Source organism: Girardinichthys multiradiatus, chromosome 4 (genome assembly GCF_021462225.1).
Source record: "Girardinichthys multiradiatus isolate DD_20200921_A chromosome 4, DD_fGirMul_XY1, whole genome shotgun sequence".
NCBI lineage: Eukaryota > Metazoa > Chordata > Actinopteri > Cyprinodontiformes > Goodeidae > Girardinichthys > Girardinichthys multiradiatus.
The window spans coordinates 25490704-25510711 of record NC_061797.1 but is presented as its reverse complement, the minus strand read 5'-3'; the positions used below and the strand labels follow the sequence as shown (position 1 = coordinate 25510711).

At 39.1% G+C, this 20008-nt stretch overlaps 1 protein-coding gene across 7 annotated transcripts in view; it reads right to left on the bottom strand.

The window, feature by feature from the left end:
- sox6 (SRY-box transcription factor 6) overlaps positions 1-20008 on the bottom strand; it is a 162150-nt gene that overhangs the window by 124256 nt on the left and 17886 nt on the right. For all 7 annotated transcript variants that reach the window (XM_047362727.1, XM_047362724.1, XM_047362723.1 and 4 more), the window contains exon 2: positions 9773-9843. The gene's annotated coding sequence lies outside the window, so the exon portion shown is untranslated. The remainder of the gene's footprint in view (positions 1-9772; positions 9844-20008) is intronic.

Sequence of the window (20008 nt, the reverse complement as noted above, 5' to 3'; positions counted from 1 at the left end):
AAGAGCAAAAAGAGAGGGGGAAGGAGGAAAAAAGGGGGAATAAAGGAAAGAAAAACACACTGATCATATATCTTCTTTTACAGAATCCTACGTCTTTAATTAAAGCAAAAAATATGACTTGGAACCCATCCTCTTTTTTTATGAACTGACATCATTAATTACATCTCTTTCCATTTAGGGATTGGATTTGCATACAACATCGGTTTGCACTGATGATATGTTTGCATCAAATAAACCCTGCCTACTGATCTCCATACAGCCCGTATCCACGACTGTGTGCAGATATATGGATGCGGATCCAGCCCCTGTAACCACAGATCCAGTCTGTTCAGAGTAGCCAGCGGTGGTCCAGCTGCAGCCCATGTGTGGTGAGGCTGCTGTGGCTTCTAGGAGCTCGGCCACAAGGGACCCGAGCTGGGAATCACAGCGCCAATGAGGCAAAAGGATGTGGTCATGATGTCACCACTTGTATAGGTCGCTCAGAAGCTGTTGCCACAAAAAAATCTGGAGACACATGGCTAAAATTGACTTACAACAGGTTTCCATTAGGCAATGTTATTGGTCTGTGTAATGTACACTTTTTATTATGTTAAGGTTGAAAACTGATTGGGACTCACATGCTTTTTTTTAAACTGGTAGGAAAAGAGTAGAAATTTCACAGAACGAATTTTGTTCGTAGAAATGTTCCTGGCTGCTGAAGTTAAAATTTTTTTCTTTCACTAAAGATATCCTGCTATTCTGATTTGAAAAAAAGTACCTTGTAAACTGTCACTAATATATAGAGATATTTCACCTAAGTATTTATTCTCTTCATTGTCTTTTCCAGTTCATAAGGCGTAGAGTCAACACAACGCATGGCTGCTGTGAAAACTGCTACTTTTAAAACTTGTAATTGGAAAAAAGCAGAGAAAAATAATCATAAGAAACACAAGCCCAATGGCAAATGACATCTCGGCCCTTAAACACCTTAAGTTTTAGTTGCATGGGTGTAATTTGGCATTTTCCCTTCTTGCTCAAGTGGCTTAGGAGACAAAGCCTGTGAGAAAATGGAAAGAATGAGCCAAGCCCAAGGACACTGTGCCTTTCAGCCTGGCCAGCACTTAGCGAAGCAGTGGCTCCACAAGGCCCAAAGGGCTCAGCCGAGACTTTTCTCACAATGAGGTGTCTGGGGAGGCGGGAGTGGCATAGCCAGGGGTACTTGCAGCCCTGCTCTTTTCTCCACTCTGTTGGGCCCAGAGCACATAATACCATCACCATGCCACAGCACACTGAGCCAGTGACAACGTGAGAAAACAACCGTCAAACAGAGCAGAGCAGATCAAGCGTGTCTCCTCACTTCTGGGAGTGCAAAAAGCACCCAGTGCAGGCACACACAAACCAAAACAATCATCAGCACAAATATGAATTCACTCTAAAGTTAATGTATGGAAAAAATATGTCCATTTAACTTAATTTGTTTTAAAATGCATTGAATGTGAAGAAAAAATCACAATCACAGACCGTTCAAAAGGGTTACAGGAGGACAAATAAAGTAGGGCAGACCAAGCAAAGTTTCTATCTTTATCTTTGGTTGTACTCCATATTCTTTCTCTCTGTTACTCTCTGTATTCATGTTTTCTCAGCTGATTCACTGTGGTCAGAAAAAACTGAACTTATACTAAGAATGGAATGTATGGGTTTTAGAGAAAATGGCTAAACCTAAATCTCTGTGCTCTAAACAAAAAACACTTGTATTCGTCAAGACTCAAAAAAAGACTCAAAAAAACAAAAAAACTGGTGGTAAGAGTATAGACTTTACTAAGTTGGCCTGGGCCAGTCCAAGCAGCTCAGCAGCCGTTCAAAGAAAGAGCTTCTGCCAAAGGCTGCCTCTGCTTGACCAAGTCTCCCACCATCTGCAACAAATGTGCGCTATTAAAGCACTACCATATGGACAGCAAGCTAGCTATTAACACAGCTTCAGCACATCCCTTAACCTAGCCCAGATTTCAAGCTTCTAGTCAAATTGACTGCTGATTTAATGCAACGCCAGCAGCCATGTGGGTCTTGGCATGAGACGCCACTCTCAGTCTTCAATCATTAACAGGCTTACATAGTGCGCAGCCCACAACAAGAGACAGAAGTTAGCTGCACAGAGCATAGCAGTTACAGCATCCCAGGTTAGTTTGTATGTTCCCTTAAATAAGCTAGTATAAAAGTGGAGGGTTAGCCCCAACAGTCTCCAGAAAAGTAGACTATGGATAGAAGTAATCTATTGTGTTTAACAGCTAACAAGAGAGCCAACACAGAAGCAACCTAGCCAGAGGCTAATGAATCTGATGTTCCACAGGGCTTAATTTACAAAGATCCAAAACAGGGAGATGATAGCGGGGACTGAAGACATAGGAGAAGGACCATGAAGTTGCCTCATTCTTGTCTGAGCTACAAGGTGACCTGAACAATTTTCATATATCCATGGTCTGTTTTATGTAATCATGATGCATTTCTAATTGGCTCAAAGATATCACAACCAATCAGTTACAGCTTGTGGTTTTAAACTTAAACTTCATGGTAGGCTGTCTCTGATGCTAAAATATTTTACATACAATCCAAAAAATTTAAAAAGTTTAAAGATTTCCCTTTTTTCTTAAAATGTAATGACTGTCATTATGGCCACAAGCTTTAGTTTTAGCATCATCGGACCATAGGTGATTATTTGAAGAGATGAATGTCGCACCTCCAGCCATCTGAAAATCGTACTTAAGTATGAACAAGAGTGTGGGGTTCCACAATTACCTTCCTGATATTTTAGCAGATTCATTATAGGTTTTCCATGATGTTCCACAAGGAAGCAGTATCGTTGAGGTGTGGCCTCAAAATACATCCAAATATGTGCCTCAAATCTTGTGGCTAATCAGAAGCTTATGAAGCCACAGCATCATCATCTCTGCTTCCCAAATTATGGCATAATAGTTTTAGTGGTTGAAAAGTATAACTCTGAAGAAAGTCAAATTATCTCGCTCAGTATCCTGCCATTTAGTAAACAGAAATAATTTGATTTGATTTCAGAAAATGAAAGAAAACAAATTTTGTAAAATGATGAGCCAAAGACCTTGCCGATGACAGTCAAATAGGTCTGTCAAGGTTCTCTTTGATGCTAAGGGGGACGAGTTACTTTTGGTTTGGAAAAAAAAAGAGATGGAGAAAGGAAAAAAAACTTTCAGGCAATTCCTAAATCTCACCATCAAGCCCATTTAACATCTAGACCCTTGAAAAAAATAGCGATAGTTGGTCAAGCACAAACGGAGCACACTGACAAAATGTATGTGTACACACACACCTTTAGTTTCCTTTACTAATCTGAAATGTCCAAGTGGTGCTTCTATCCCTATATTGCAACATACGATTGCACACATTGCTCACAGACATACACACGCATTTCAGTCAGCGTTGCCAGATGAGTAGTGAATTAATTTGTGTGAGCCACTCCAACATTAGGAAGGTGTGTTGAAAGGTGTCTGCTCATGTTTCAAATTAAACGCGCTGCTGGTCAGCATTAGCACCTCGACACCCGTTGGCAACTGACACTTAGGGAGCTGGGGGGTGCGGGAGGATAGGAGAAGGGAGGGCATCCCATCCCCTGTTCACACTGGAATAATTAGAACATGTCAGGAAGAATTAATTTCCTCATTTTTCAAAAGGATACACAGAAATTACCATGTTATTATATGACAGGGTCCCTGCGAGGATTGGATTAAATTTGATTTCTTGTGCAGCCCACACAACAAATTAAAGCCATAAATAAGATGGAAAGAAGCGGGCACAGAGCATATGTTTATGGCAATGAGTGAAGCCAAGGAAGCAGAAACAACCATCTTCATTTCATTTTATTTAAATCAGGCCAACACTGTGTGTCTGAATGACAGCAGTTGCTAATGGGACAATATTAGAAGCTTCTTGATATTAACACAGAGGTCTTATAACTTCAATTGAAGACACATAAAATAAAAGGTGTGCTTGTCAGTGGACCAACCACAGGTTACAGTAGTAAATTTTTAAGCAAACGTTTGCTCTTTTCTGTACTTTGAAAAGAAGGGCGGTTACAAATTAAAACCAAATGTTTATCGTGACTTGTAATTGTTCACATTCCCTCTAAAACAAGATGGCACAAGCATGTATGGACAATGATGTAGTGTTTACAAGTCGACCTTTCTAACTGAAGTATGTCAACTGGCTCTGTAGATGCTAATTGGCGGCCCCAGGAAAAGAATATGGAGACGACTTATAATACAATTATCATCTAGGAAATGTGGTTGAGCTCTTTGGAAGTAAACACAGGTAGGAAGGATTGTTTTCTCACTGCCAAACAAAAGCAGTCTTTTTGTCGGAAACACATTTTGCGCCAAGGATATGAAAAAATTAGAATTTTGGCTTCAAGATTGATGAAGACGAAACAACACAGTTTATGGCACAGCAATGACAGGTATCTCCAACTTTGAGACAGCAGCCAAACCACTGAGGTGAAAATGGGTATTGTTTGTGAGCGTAAAGTTTCTCAGATAAGAAACTGTTCCTTTACCATGGTTTTTACTTTCTATGTCTCTGTCAGCACAACACACCTGCTAATGTCTATGTATCACATTACCAAATAAATCAGTGAGCACTTTCTGTAAACCTTTCTCCTGCAGGTTTAGCCACAATAAATATAGTATCTCACAGAAGTGAGTACACCCCTCATATTTTTGTAAATATTTTATTATATCTTTTCATGGAACAACACTGAAGATATGACAGTTTGGTTAAATGTAAAGTAGTCTGTGCACAACATGTATAACAGTGTAAATTTGCTGTCCTCTCAAAGTAACTCAGCACATAACTAATGTCTAAACTGCTAAGTCAAAATGTCAAAATTGTGCCCAATTAGCATGTTTCCCTTCCTGGTGTCATATGACTTTTTAGTGTTATAAGGTGTGAATGGGAAGCAGGTGTGTCAATATTGGTGTAATCGCTCTCACACTCTCTCATACTGGTCACAGGAGGTTTCACATGGCATCTCATGGCAAAGAACTCTCTGAGGATCTGAAAAAAGAATTGTTGCTCTACATAGAGATGGCCTAAGCTATAAGAGGATTGCCAACACCCTAAAACTGAGCTGCAGCATGGTGGCCAAGACCAATCAGCAGTTTATCAGAACAGACCTCACCATGGATGACGAAAGAAATTGAGTGAACATGCTCAGCATCATATGCAGAAGTTGTCTTTTGAAAATAGACATATGAGAGCTGCCAGCATTGCTGCAGAGGTTGAAGGGGTGGGGATCAGCCTGTCAGTGCCCAGACCATACTCCACACACTGCATCAAATTGGTCTGCATGGGTGTTGTCCCAGAATTAAGACGAGGCACAAGAAAGTCTACAAGTTCACTGAAGACAAGCAGACTAAGGATATGGATTACTGGAGCCATGTCTTGTGGTCTGATGAGACCAAAATAAATGTATTTGGTACTGTGACATACTGAAGCAGAGCATGATCCCCTTCCTCTGGAAACTGGGCCGCAGGGCAGTATTCCAACATGATAATGACCCCAAACGCTTCTCCAAGACGACCACTGCATTGCAAAAGAAACTGAGGGTAAAGGTGCTTGACTAGTCAAACATGTCTCCAGACCTAAACCCTATTGAGCCAGTGGGGCACAAGGTCTCTAACAACCACTAGCTCCATGATGACATCATGGAGGAGTTGAAGAGGATTCCAGTGGCAACTTGTTAAGATCTATTGAACACTATATCCAAGAGAGGATAGGCAGACCTGGAAAATAATGGTCGCCACTCAAAATATTGACACTCTGGGCACAATTTGGACATTTTCACTTAGGAGTGTACTCACTTTTCTTGCCAGAAGTTTACACATTAATGGGTTTGTGTTGAGTTATTTTGAGGGGACAGCAAATCTATACTGTTATACAAGCTGTACACTGATTACTTTAGACTGTATCAAAGTATCATATCTTGAGTGTTTTCCCATGAAAAGATATAATAAAATATTTACAAAAATGTGAGGGTTGTACTCACTTTTGTGAGATACTGTAGCTGCTCCTTCAACTCATGTTATCACTGTCTGGGCCAAATAACTTATAGTATCATTTGGTTCAGATTAACATCCGGATTAACAACAATAAAAATATTGTGGCACAGTTTTAACCTCATAAGTAAAACAGACTGATTATGAGACAACAACTGAGACTTGCACAATCACAGCATGGCTACTTTGGTTGAACAGCTTTGTAGAGAAAAGGGAGAACTGAAGTTTAACAGAAGGAGGGTGAAAATCAAGATTTCTATATTAATCCTTCCAGAATTTTCCTTTTTCGAACTACAAATTTTGTCATTCACCACTGTGATAAAGTATAGTCAGGCAGAGCTCACCACAGAGCCTTTAAATCTCTTGGTAGGGTGCCGTGTTGTTTAATATCCAAGCTACTACTCTTCGTAAACATTTCTCCTGACTTCTCTCTCCTCGCTATATATCTTCCATGTATGAACTGAAAGTCGAGTTGTAGGCTTGGCCATTCTTCATGTGATGTAACTGCGTTAAGCATAGCTGCCTGAGATCAGTATCTCAAATGTAATGTTATAAAAATGATGGCATATGTCTTTTAATCCATAAATAACTTATTATTCCTTAACTTTAAGTTGTTCGTTCTTATAAGCTTCAGTATGTTTGTGCGGGTTAGATTTAATAAGAACTCACAGACATATCGGCACGCATGTGACACAACTTTGACTGGCTCTAAAAGGATGCGTGCCATTTCCAAACACTAGATTTTGACAAAGAAATTATATTATGTTAAGTTCTTTACTTACTTGTTTTTTTCCAGAAATAATAAAGCTACAACTGAGAAAAAAGGAAATTCTGACAAAAGCAGCAATTCCAATTAGATCCTATCATTAGTCCTCATTCAGAAACATGTCTTGAACCAGTCCAAAGTGTCTTGTACATAGCTCTACTCCTGGGGCCCAAATTATACTTCTTAGATCAGTATTACAATGCTGTGTTATCTTAGCTGAGGAGATTTTTTTTTTTTTCATCTTTGTAGAAACGGGCTGCCATCAGACCGTAGTGCTCCCCTGGGCACCACAAACTTTAAATAATTTGCAAATCAATTAACTGGCTACTCACAACGCAATGAGGATTTTACACTCTAGGGTTGTAGTGCATTATCAGCTGGAGATGATTCATGGCTTTTTGGTCGAAACACTCATGGCTGAAATCATTAATTTGTTTTACCAGACTTTTAGTTATGCATTACTTTCTACAGCTAGAGTGAAAGAAGATTATTGGGATGTTCTATGGTCCTCTTTTCTGACAGGAAGGTGTGCAGAGGGAAAGGTCTATTCCACAATAAAAAAAAGGAATGTAAAATAAGAAGCAGAACAGAAAAATCCATGTTGACATTTTACATTTGTTCTTTTTATGCTGTTAAATAGTATGAGGACATAAAACCTTACATAATATAACCATTGGTTATAGGATATATTTGTTGCACACGTGTAATGGAAAGCCTAATGAAGTTGAAGTAAATTTTACACATTTCCACCAGGTAATGACATCTAAACAATTAATATTCCCAATTCAGCTCTGGGATTCATTAAAGTATTTGTGGTTGATTAAATAAAAATCATTGTCATGCAGCTTCTGTTCGGCACAATAACCACAATCATTGGAGGGTCAGTGGACTGAAGAGGCTCATTTGTTGGATAATGGCTCAAAAAGGTTTTTCATTTTCATTTTAGGATGGTGTTTATTTAAATTGAGACAAAAATGGCTCCCCCCATCCTATCGTGGGCCCATCAATACAAGCCTGAAAAGCTAAGAGACTGTGTGGCTGTGGCTCATTAGATAAACGGTACATTAACAGAGTGTGTATCCGTTCAGATGGTCTGAACGTACTCTCAGGTGTTTCCAGATGAGATTGAATGAGTCTAATTAAGCATGTTACATCAGGAGCACAAACTAGATTACTTCCTGTCATTTTTCAAGATTGATTAAACGTCTAAGTATTCAGATTCCTGATTGTATAAAGATCCAGCTAAATATGAGGGGGACAGAGCCACAGTTAATCCGCTTGGGATTCCTGTTGGGTTATCTTCAGTAACAAATACTGACAGGAGACTAATAACCTTGCAAACTTTCACCATTAACACCTTAGTTCAGTGTTTGTGTGCTCAAACCTTTTTAGCATCAGTAGAAGCATATGCAGGTAGCAGTTGAAGCTGCTAAACAAATGTAAAACCGGGTGCATTATTATTTTTTTTTTTACCTGGTTCTTGTTGTTTAATTTTGGATAAGTTCAATACTTAAAGGCAAAGCTTAAACATTGAAAACTACAGGTATTGTTACACTCAGTAGTATATAATGCTCAGGAAGATAATTGTTTTTTAACCTATACCAATTCTTTTTTATTAACCTAAGTGCAGAGGTGGCCAGAGATTTATTTCACTGTATGAAGCCCACTGTTTGCTGCGCACTTCTAGTCAGCTAGCTGAAAAAGGCTACTAAAATTTTCCCTTAATTACAAAAAGGCAAACTGAGCTATTTACAAAAATATCTGGATGTGAAAAATATGAAGGTTCCTGGTGTGTAATCTAAAGGAGTGTCACATATCGCACTTACCCAGATGATGCTTCTTTTAAAACTACCGACCACAGACTACAAGCAGCATGTCTGGTATGTGGTGATTTTACTTATGGTAATTTCCTGTATTAGAGGTACTTGACAACTAATACTAAGTAGTTGTTTGTTTTATTGTTTGTTTATGACTAATTATCAAAAGATCACTACATAAATGTTGGAGATATCGTTAATATAACTAATAAACAACAAGTCTTATTTCAGCACCACTAGTGATAATTATTACTTTTCTGTTTTAAATAGAAAAACAAATCATGTTTTACATGTTTGCTTTCTAGAATAAAACCACAGTATACTCAAGACTATTATACCATAAGCATTTCATACCATCTCCATCTGTCTCAATAAATTATTTTTTTTAAGTCCTTTACTGTGCATTGCTGTGAGTATATTTTATACCATGAGATGTCCTGTATGTATTTATATTAACTTTTTTAATCTGACATGACTGAGAGATGACTGAGTGCCAGAAATAGGTCTCTGGTTGACAGGTGCGCTTGTGTGAGCAGAAGGCATTGTATGATGTGAAACAGTATGAACAAACAATGGTAAGTGGCCATGAACTTTGAATTCAGACAGACATTTCAAAGCTGTTATTGAGGAGCTTCCCGGTCGCATTAATATAATTCCCATGGCATCTCCAATGACATTTATAAGAGAAGAATAATATCAACTAAGTTCACGACTTTTATTTGTTTAATATCTTGGATAGATTTTCATTAGACAACCTGTGCTGGCTGCAGCTGCACAAAGAGGGTTAAAGTAATATTCATGCAGAGAGGATTGTGGTGTATTCAACTGTGCTTTAAAGTACAACACCTAATTTCATCAAATGTATTACTACCTCGCTTTGGAAGTTTTTAAGGTAAAGCTTCCAAAGAGGTATTTCAGCGAACAATTGCAACAAAAATAAGTTTAAGGGACTGATGTTTGAGAAAAAGGCCTGTCAGCACTGTTGTGCCTGGAACTGTTTAATTGTGCATACAATGTTAGTCTATCCAATTGTCCACCTCATTTAATGCAGGTGTTCAGAGTGGGTGAAAGGCAGCAGGGGTGTGTTAGATGTGGCAAGACAGAGACAGCTGAAGAGGCAAAGTGATACTTACAAAAACTGAAAGACTCAATCCCCAGCTTCCAGCGATCACTGGTTGACTGACTTTGAACACATGTAAAAAACCTGGAAAAAAATACAGAAAAAGGCCATTATAGGTCATGTCTTTTAATGTAGTTTTATTTGACTAAATTTGCATAAAAACTGGATTTTTAAAGCCAAATTTGAAATAATTAAAAATGTTTTAGTTTGTTGAAAGCAAGAGGTAAGTAGAATCACAATGCAAATCCTCCAAGGATCGTGTATGATTGTATTTGAATATATCAGAACCAAGATGAAAACAGTAGCATCGAACTGGAACACATACTCTTGGCGGTGGGTCAGTCTCCTCAGCTGAGCTAAAACAGCCTTCACAGTGTCTGACATTCAGTCCTCATTGCTGTCAATAATATGAATCTGTTCTAGAGTGTGTTTAAAATCTTCTACTCAGCTGCCCCATTATTCTATCTTCCCATCTACAGATTTCACAAATAAAAACCTCACATAAAACCACTTGTTTTATTTAATTTTGCCATCCTCCATCAAGCACTGACATCTAATGATTTATTTAGAGGCCATGATCTGCCAGTTATAGCGTGTCTCCTAAAGAGCTGTAACTCTGTTAGAGAGCACACAAAGCCACATGAAGCTCCAGGGTGGAGTATGTCCATGGTTTACTCCATCTGAGCTATCTAGACTTATTTACACTTCAGTGCAGATATCTAAGAATCAATACTGATCCGTTTACCAGTCTTAAATTTTGATAATTGGTATAAAACACTGATAAAATTGTCTTTCAATTTATACTCATATACCCCTTCTTGCAGACATTTCAGTTTATTTATATAGCGCCAATTTACTTTGCAGCAATCCCTCATCCTCAGCAAGCATGTGGCAACAGTGGAAAGGAATGACTCCTCATATAACAGGCACAATTTAAAACACCTCAAACTGAAAAATGTTATATCCATGAGTTTAAATGGTATGATAGAAGATAATAACACTTTCACAACACAACTCATAAGCTATGTTTTTTCAGCCAAAAAACCATGCTGCTATGCTAAAGTTACATTGGTGGAGGCTGTCCAGGTGTATTAATCGACCAGATGAGCAGCAACCCGTCAGTCTGCGCTAAGTCCACCAAGAGTGGAGTACACTTTTAGATTTTGCTTCAGGCTGTCATTTGTGCAACAACATTGAAGATAGGAAATGGTTTTGATTTTGAACTGTTTTAAACAGCCAAAATCAACCCAAAAAAAAAAAGAGGCGGGGGGAGGAGTGATTATATTTTCGCAGAGCTTCACTTTAAAAATCAAAACTATCCCTGATGAGAGACAGGATGCATTAAATGAGCTAGGGGCAGTCACATCTGGCTGAAATTATTAACTCATGCCATCATTTGGTCCCTGATATTGATGTCTTGTAACAAACAATCACTGATTGAGAGTTCAACACTAATTTTCTTTTCATTCTCACAAAGTGTCTACAATCCCCGAAGCAAACCAACTCTGTCAATTGTGGTGCTGCTTATTGTGATTGGTAGTACGCTTAAGGGATTTAATGTTGTGTCATTCTTCATTAATAAAAAAAAAAAGTGAAATTTAGATAAATCTGCCACAGAATAAGCCACAATTAAGAAGCAATGACAACAGAGAAATACCAAGTCATCAGACGAGGAGGTGGAAAAGCTTTAGGCTGATTTGTGTTCATTTTTGCACATTATCTTGTTTTTCACAATAAGCCTGGATCTCATTACCAGCCAATTTATACAATTAGTCCACTTCTATACTGCCAATTAAACAAGGCCAAGGGTTTTTTGAGGTCACGCTTAACTGATCTGTCACTAATTTGCACTGCGGCCTCTCAGTCTTCCATTGCCGGGGCCAATAAGCCACCATCAACAAGGCTGGATAGATATATAGAACGGCCACAGCATTGTTGTCGGCGCACAGCAGAGTCTGCTGCGGGGGAGGCTGGAGGGCTAACAGAGTGAGACGGGCCTGAATGTGGCAGCCTTGAGGCTATAGAAGTGACAATGGGTGTGAGGGGACCCCTGTGACCCTAGCTGAATGGAAAGCTGCTCCATACAGCAGCGCATTGCTTCCACTACAAGAAAAAAAAACCTTTTTATCCTACAAAGATTCTTTCCATATTTTAACAAGATATTCCTGACCTTATTGTTATATAGATTATCACAGAAAATTTTGACCCACAGCGAAATAATAATGAAAGATAAAAAATATTACCAGAGGGGCGCAGCTGCATGTGTTGTCTCTTTTTTTAATGCGACAGAAATTCATGTGTTAAAGGAGCAACCTGACGCGAGTAATCTGAATAGTTTTCCTGCCTCGATTTGTCCATTCACAACCAGCACCAGATGCAACCACCTACTCCTGTCTTCACAAATACACGCAATTTACTTTTAATAGCCATTCAGTGAACACCGACAGTCCCAGCCCACAGGTTAAAAGGCATATTCCATAGATGGCAATTCAGTAAACCCTTTGTCTACTTAACTAAAAGCTCTTGTAATCACAGAGAGTATTATTAACAACAAACCTTTGAATTAATGATTTGGTGTTAATTGAGAACAAAGAGACATGGGGTGCTATATTATTTACACAACGGTTATTATAGCTAATTGTTTCTGTGAGTGGAGGAAATCACAAAAAAGAATGTATAATTGCAAATAATGAGCAAAGCCAGATGATATTATCATGAAGCAAATGCAGGAATCCCTGCCGTTTATTAGGAGTCAGAGTCAACTGGCCTGTTGTACCAATATGCTAGAGGCTTTCTTTCAGTGCCAACCCAGGCTGGGAAACATTAAAGCTCTCTTTATTACCAATTATAGGATTGGTGCTTTTTTTTTACAAGCAATTCCAGTTAATTGGTTTTGGTTTATTGTTAACGGTGTGATACAGAGAGCATTGCACTAAAATGATCTCACTACTTTCAAAATACCAGAGGTTTCGCTCACAGGTAACAAGTTTCAAACAGACTGATGCAGCTGGAGATCAAAGAGGCAAAAAACAGAGAGCTCACAGTCACCTGTGGCATTTCAGTCAAAGAGTGCCCTTTTTCTCCAGCTCCTGCTGCATAGCTTCACAATCTCTCACACACACATACACACACGAAACCTCACAAAAGAAGAAATACTTCAGAATCGGCTTTATTCGCCAGGTTTGTGCAAATAAACAGGGGTGTCCACTTTGCTCCCAAATACTTCCATTGTAGGCAATAAAGCTCAATTTCTAGGTAAAGTTTTTAAATGAAAAAACATAATCTGTAAGTAACCAAAAAACCACTTTACACAGATCAGTCACACGCAGTTGTGAATAACATACTGGGTTCAAGTTAAAAGGTCAACCATCTTAACCATCTCAACTACTGTACATCAACTGTTATTGCCATTTGCGCCTAATCGTAGTACAGGACATGAAACACAGCAAAGAGTTTAAAATTAAGAAAATGTAGCAATTACAAACACTGCAAAACACAGCATGCACCAGCTTTACCAGTGCTTCAAAATCAAACTTAAATTAAAAGTTATGCAGTGGGTATACACTACTGGTCAAAAGTTTTAGATAAACTTTCTCACTTAATGGGTCTCTTTATTTTCATTACTATTTACATCGTAGATTCTCACCAAAGGCAACAAAACTGAAATTATATAGTAAACAAAAAGTGTGAAATAACTCTAAACATTCTTATATTTTTGTTTCTTCATAATAGCCACCCTTTGCTTTGATTACTGCTTTGCTCTCTTGCCATTCTCTCCATGAGCTTCATGAGGTGGTCACCTCAAATGGTTTTCCAAAGAGTCCTGAAAGAACTTCCCAGAGGTGCATTGAGAAACGGCCAAAGGTTAATATTTCAGTCATTACAACAAAGGGTGGCTACTTTCGTGAATGTAAAAAAAATACATATTTAAAGTTATTTTACAATGTTTTTCTCTGCTACCTAATTCCATATGTGTACATTCACAGCTTTGATGCCTTCAGTGATGTACAATGTAAATAGTCATAAACATAAAGCACACCATTAAATGAGAAAGTGTGTCTAAAACTAAGACCGGTAGTGTAGCTGTGAGGAATTTTACATCAAGGAAGGTTTCATAGAGCCCTGACAAAAACACAAAAATAACCAGAAAGTGAGAATAAGGTCATACGCCATTTGTCTGGCATGCAATGTGAAACATTAGGTATTATCAGTGCTGGATTTTAAACCCAGGTTGGTTTTCCATGAAGCAGAAGGCCTGGGTCAGTTTTCCACTTCGCCGATCCATACCACCATTTCATACCAATGTGTGTCTGCTTTTTTTGTCCCTGTGTGCCCATCATTTTTTCCAACATATTTACCATATGTTGGACATCTACATATGTTTCTATTTCTGTTTCTCTGAGTTGCCCATTTTGGTGAGTTGAGGACATAAATATTATAGCCCCTGTAATATGAATTAAAAACTCTAATTTTTAAACACTTGTTCTGACTGAAGAAGCTTAATTTAGATGATTCCGGAAGCAAAATTAAAGAATAATTCAAATTGAAATATAAAATGTTATACTTTTCTTGACTAAATGTGCTAAATGTTTGAATATTTAGGCAGACACAAGGGGACCATGTGATATATCAAATGAGGGTACAATACTAGGTTGGTATGTCTATAAGGTCGGTATGAATGGAGGCAAGTTCATCACAATATATCCAGATGGTGATGGCCCAGATCATGTCTGAAAATGCTGGATACAAAATGATCAAAATGGCAAAGGTACAAAATGGTAAAGCTGAGAAATTACCTGCACCCAAGGAGAACATGTAGAAGAAGCTGCAGTGATAGTAATGAAAGGAGATAAATTTAGTCTTTGTGGGGATCAGGGCAGCTGGGCAAAAGAAGAAACTCATCCATATCACAAATCATGCAAGAGCTGCAGCTGATCGTAACATTTTCTTCTTTATTATTCCAAGAAATTCTGGCCAATCTTCTGATGACAGAACTTAGTTCTGAATGTTTAACACTTGGCTTGGAGAGGTTCAACAACAGAAATAAAGATATTATTTAGAGATGAGAGTTGTAAATTTAAAACAAATATATTTAAGTTCTTGTTATATTAAGATTATTTCAGAACATGCATTTGGATTGTGTTTGTATTTTATTTCAAGTATGAAACATTTGACTATCTTCAAGGATGCGTTTTAAAATGCTCTCATTGTCCCCCACCTTGTCCTATATTTTGTCGGTAAGGGTTTGGTCACCCCAGCCATCATGTGACAGTAGCTCAGAATAGAAGACATTATCATCAAAGCAACAGTATACGAACCACTACCTTGATTTAGATGATGAGTCCTGCACTTCAGTTTCTATTAATTCAACCTTTAGCTATGGCATTTTTATATTTTCTGCAGCTGAATGATTGGTACCTTCTGCATATGCGGCATGTGTGCTGAAGTCGTGTGTGGATATGCATGAGCAAGCTAAAACTTCAACTCCTGCTTGGAAATAGTCCAGATCTGCAGAACGTTTGTCAAAAAAAAAATCCTCCCAATCCTCCATCCCAAATCCTCACTCCCCTCTTCGTCCGAACACGCTAAAGTGTAAGAATTCTGCAGAGTTAGTTATTTTGACAATAGTGTAATCTATGCCATCAGTAGGCTTGCTCCCTACCTGGATGCAGTGTGGTTATCTCTGCAGAAGCAGCAACCGCACAGTCAACCTGGAAACTGCACAGGGGACTTTGGGATGCAATGAGATGGGGCTGTAACAGTGGGCCCGAAGGAAAGAGTGGAAAGGATAAGGAGGAGGCTGCTGGGGGTAAAGAGGTGAAGCGCAGAACATTCTGGCTCAGAAAAGTCTAATATTGTAATTAAACAGGTGATAGTGACTGTTCTGTATCTAGCTCTGAAATTTTTCTTTTGAGCTAGCATCATCTGAAAAAGGCTCGAGTATTATTTGCTACAGCCAAAAGTGAGAGGATATTATTTTCAGGCATTCCAAGGCAGCTATAGACAACAAAGGTCCGACACTGGTCACTTGAAAGACAACCTGTATCCACCATGTTATTGAGTTATTTGGTGTTGGAAAGGTGGTCAGTCACATGCAAATAGCTTTTAGATGGTTACCTGTCATAACCTGACACATCTCTCTATTTACCTTTACTCTCTGTTTCTCCCAAACTGCTGGTTTTTCTCCCTTTTTCTCGGTCTTCTCACACTGACACTGAAATACATCAAACCAGACACTCACAAAACGTTTCTCAGTGGCGTGTCAAGAATGACTACCAGAATGTCACTCCTGTTAATATATCTTTGTTGAGAGTAAAACAGCGGCCAGTATGTTTTGGCAGAGCTGGTGTCAGTCAAGGAAGAGGAGCTGCGGCTTCTTTATGGGGCGTTTGTTACAAGGTTGGTGGACACGCATCGCAGTGGAAGAACAGGGCTTTCACATGCTTGAGAAGTATATTATCTGTCATTTTCTTTGCATCAAATACCAGGAATAAAAGTCTATTTATTCAGTAAGAGGGATGAGGCAGAGTGAAAGCAGAGAAACAACCACCCAAAAAGAGTGTTTTCTTCCACAGTGGACGGCTTTCACTCCCAATGGTTCTTAAGAGGCTGATGTGCAACCCATGCTTCTTTTTCTTCTTTCCTCTCACATTATTTTTACTCAAAAGACTGTGAAAAGAGAGAACAGAGAATAAGCTTGTCTTTTGGCATACCAAGGAGCCCTCTTTTCTTAACTTCCAAGGTATACACACATATTTATTTCCCTTTTTCTTTTCTTATCCATGTCACTTTCTCATTCGGCGTGGGGCTTTGTGTTTGTGCGTGAGTTGGGGGTGTGGTGGAGTTGTGTGTCAGGGGCATGAAAACAAGTCTTTCCCTCTCTCCCAGGTAATGTGTTTATTTTCCTGGACCCATCTTCTCGTTTACTGCGCAGTGGCGTTTCTCCCCTCTTATCGCCTGGCCCTCGCGGGGCACTTTAGCCCCTCAAATCCTGTTCACCACATACTGGTTTTAGAATCTGTGAAATGAGTGCTCGAGAAGCGTGGCCACAATGTCTGCCTGTGTTGCTACTGGACTCAAATGGGCTCTGTGCTTTTTTTTTTTTTTTGCTTTTTTTGTCCAGGGAGATGCATAAATGGAAGTTTTTAACACCTCAAAGGAGGCTGGGCCTTTGTGGAGCCACACTAGAGAAGCCTGCCAGTCTCCTGAGGAGGTAGGCACACTGAGTGCTGCAGGACAAAGAGCTGGAGGAGCAGAATCAGCAGGGGCATCACTCCGTTTTGGCCACCAAGCATGCACATGCACATGTACATCCACGTATATGTGACTGTATTTACATGCACATGCACACAGACAACTGTTTGAAAAGGAAAGAGTGATGTGTTCATAAATGTCTGCAAACACAAGTGATCAAAAGAAGCAGCTCTGCTAAATATCTCATAACAGCTGTTTTATGTATAAAATCTGCTAAGTTATCTAAGTGTAAATTCTGGCATTTGTAATGCAACATTGTTGTAGGTAGGGGGAAAAAATCAAGCAGGTCTCCCAGCAGTACAAATCAACATGTGGCTAACTGTGAATAGGCTCATGTGTGATTGTGTAAACAAATCCAAAGAAAATATACAACCAACAAACCAATGTTTCTCTCGAATTGATTCCAGCTCGTGTTTGAAAATAATTTGCACATTTCCATCTCAATTTTCCTTTTTTTTATTTCATTTCAGAGTACAACAGCTGGCGTTTACAATCACACATTATGCTGTTTAGATGTCTACTATAAGCATTTAGATGCAAATATGTCTGCCTTGTACAAAGGACTTGCAACTTCTGTCAGAAGCAACATAATCAACCTGCAATTGTCTCCGGGCTCCGAGTGGTTTCCCATAACAAGGCCTAAGCTACGAGCATCTGTATTCAAATGATTCTCCATCTCAGAACCGGCTTAGCATGGATGTTTTCCATCGGTACTGCGCTGAAAATCAATCACATGGTGAATTAAACCAGAAAGAAAACAACTGATCCATAAATGATCAGGTTACAACAAGGCATCAGAGTCCACAAATTATCCTGCACTTTTCCTCGTTTCAGAGAGGGGAAGCACGGAAGCACTATTTGATTATTTTACAAAAAAGTCTTGTATCATGGTCATACATTATCAATTGGCAAATATTGATAGCAGTTGCAAGTTGAATAAGTTTTAGCTATCTTGGCATGTTGGAGCTTGGAAAATAACCCAAGTTGGGAAAGTCACTCAACGCTGTTCTCTTCAATATATCCACATTTCTCTCGTTTTGTCTGAATCTGGTTAAAACTGCAATCTACAAAGCAATTTAGCTAGTCTTTTACAGCGCAGGCTTTGCTCTGCCCTCCCTGTCCCCTGTACAGCCACTCAGACTAATAATACTGCAACCTTTGGTTTTGCGTTTTATTCACAGAAGTCATTTGTCTTTTATTTTTTGAAACCCCCAATTAACGGCAGTGTTTGCAAATGCAAATGAGTCCATTTAGGAGGAGAGGAAATGATCAGTTTAGGAATATTTCTGCCTTCTTAATCTTCTAAAGAGGGAAATGATTTAAAAGGAGGACACAAATCTCCGTTGAGATGGCAGGAACCATAGGGGAGCTTTTCTCTCTCCCTCGTTTCCCGTTCTCTCTGTCTCGTCTTTTATTCGTCCCTCTGCCCTGTTTCCTTCGCCTCCTTTAGCCCTCGTTTCCATCCTCGAGAGGGATGAAGGACCAGAAGATAAGGACAAGGAGTGCAAGGCAAGGTTCTGCTTTGCTTGTCTCGTCATAGGAAACAAATGTAGTGTTTGAGCCACTCATTACCACTCTAATTGACTTTAACACTCCTTTTCTGGATTAAAAAAGGGCCTTTGAATTGAAAGGTCAAATTACCTCTACAGCCAGGCAATAAATAAGTCAAACAAGGTAAGAGGTTCTTGCCAGCATGTTAGAGGCAAATTTAATTAGCAGAAAACAGGAAGCTCTTCCATTCCAAACTGTATTGAAAACAGCCAGCATTGCAGTCTCAACCGTGCAGCAAAGGAATGAAGGAGAAATATAAACCATTACTTCAAATCAATTACACTTAGTAAAGTTTACACTTCCATAAATCTTAAATCTTAATCATGAGCACATAACCAAGCAACATTCTTAGCCTTTTATTCTTTACCAATTTAAATGTAAGATTTTACCCATTATGTAAGGTTCCATATAATTCTATTGTCTACTGATTTCAGCACAACTAGAGGAAATGGGGATAAAGAGAGGCTGCAGTTTGGACTATAAGCACAGAAGGTGGCCAAGAAGGGCACAGAACAAGAGAATGAAAAAAGGGCTCTACACCCAACAAGCTACAATGTGGCCTTTGTGACATAATGCACTCTGCACAGTAGATTGTGGAAAATACTCCAAACTTTACTACTTTGCATATCCAGCAATAACAATTGACATCACAGCCAGTCCCCATATATTTCACGTTTCTGGACAGGTTTCACGTTTAGCACAGAGGGAGGGGGTAAGAAAAACACTGTCAAGCTGTTATTATATTCCCATCATGTCCTGGACGCCTATTACGGCATGGCACATGCAACAGTAAAACTGAGAGGCTCAGCGAGCTCAGGCTGCAGGCAGAGTGCTGAGATGTAAAAATTCACATAGAAAATGTTGAGCAAACTATGAAATGCAGCAGAAAGACATAGTTCAAAAAACACTTTGCACTTAGAGTGATTGTCTGCGATTTAGTTCTTGTAATCATAAGGGCTTCATTTTTCTGCTCAGAAATTTTTGTCTGGCTGCTGTTTGTTGGCCTTAGCATCAGCCCAATAAGCTCCTGTCAGGATCTGGGTTGTGTTTGTGTTTTTGTGCTCGCTACATGTGTTCAGTGTTTTCAGGCGGTGCTGGAGTTCTCAGGTGTGTTGGGTGACAGGTGTGACTTATTTTACTGATTACTTTGAGGAGTACTTAAGCAGGAGGCTGTCAGCACTTCGACACCAGAGTGTTTTGCCCTCAGTGGTAACAAGCTCAAGCCAAACACCAAGTCTATGCTTTGTTCTTCGACCTCGTGTAACTTTCTTTATGCTCCTTCGCAGACTAAGTAAACCTAAACCCTGGATTTATGTCACTGAATACTGATTATGTGTCCGGAAGTCTTTCTGGATGATCAAGACTATCTACGTTCTGAGGACTTCATTTCCAATCTCCTGTCTTCGTTTAGATTCACATCAAGCTGGCAATTTCCTGCTACCTT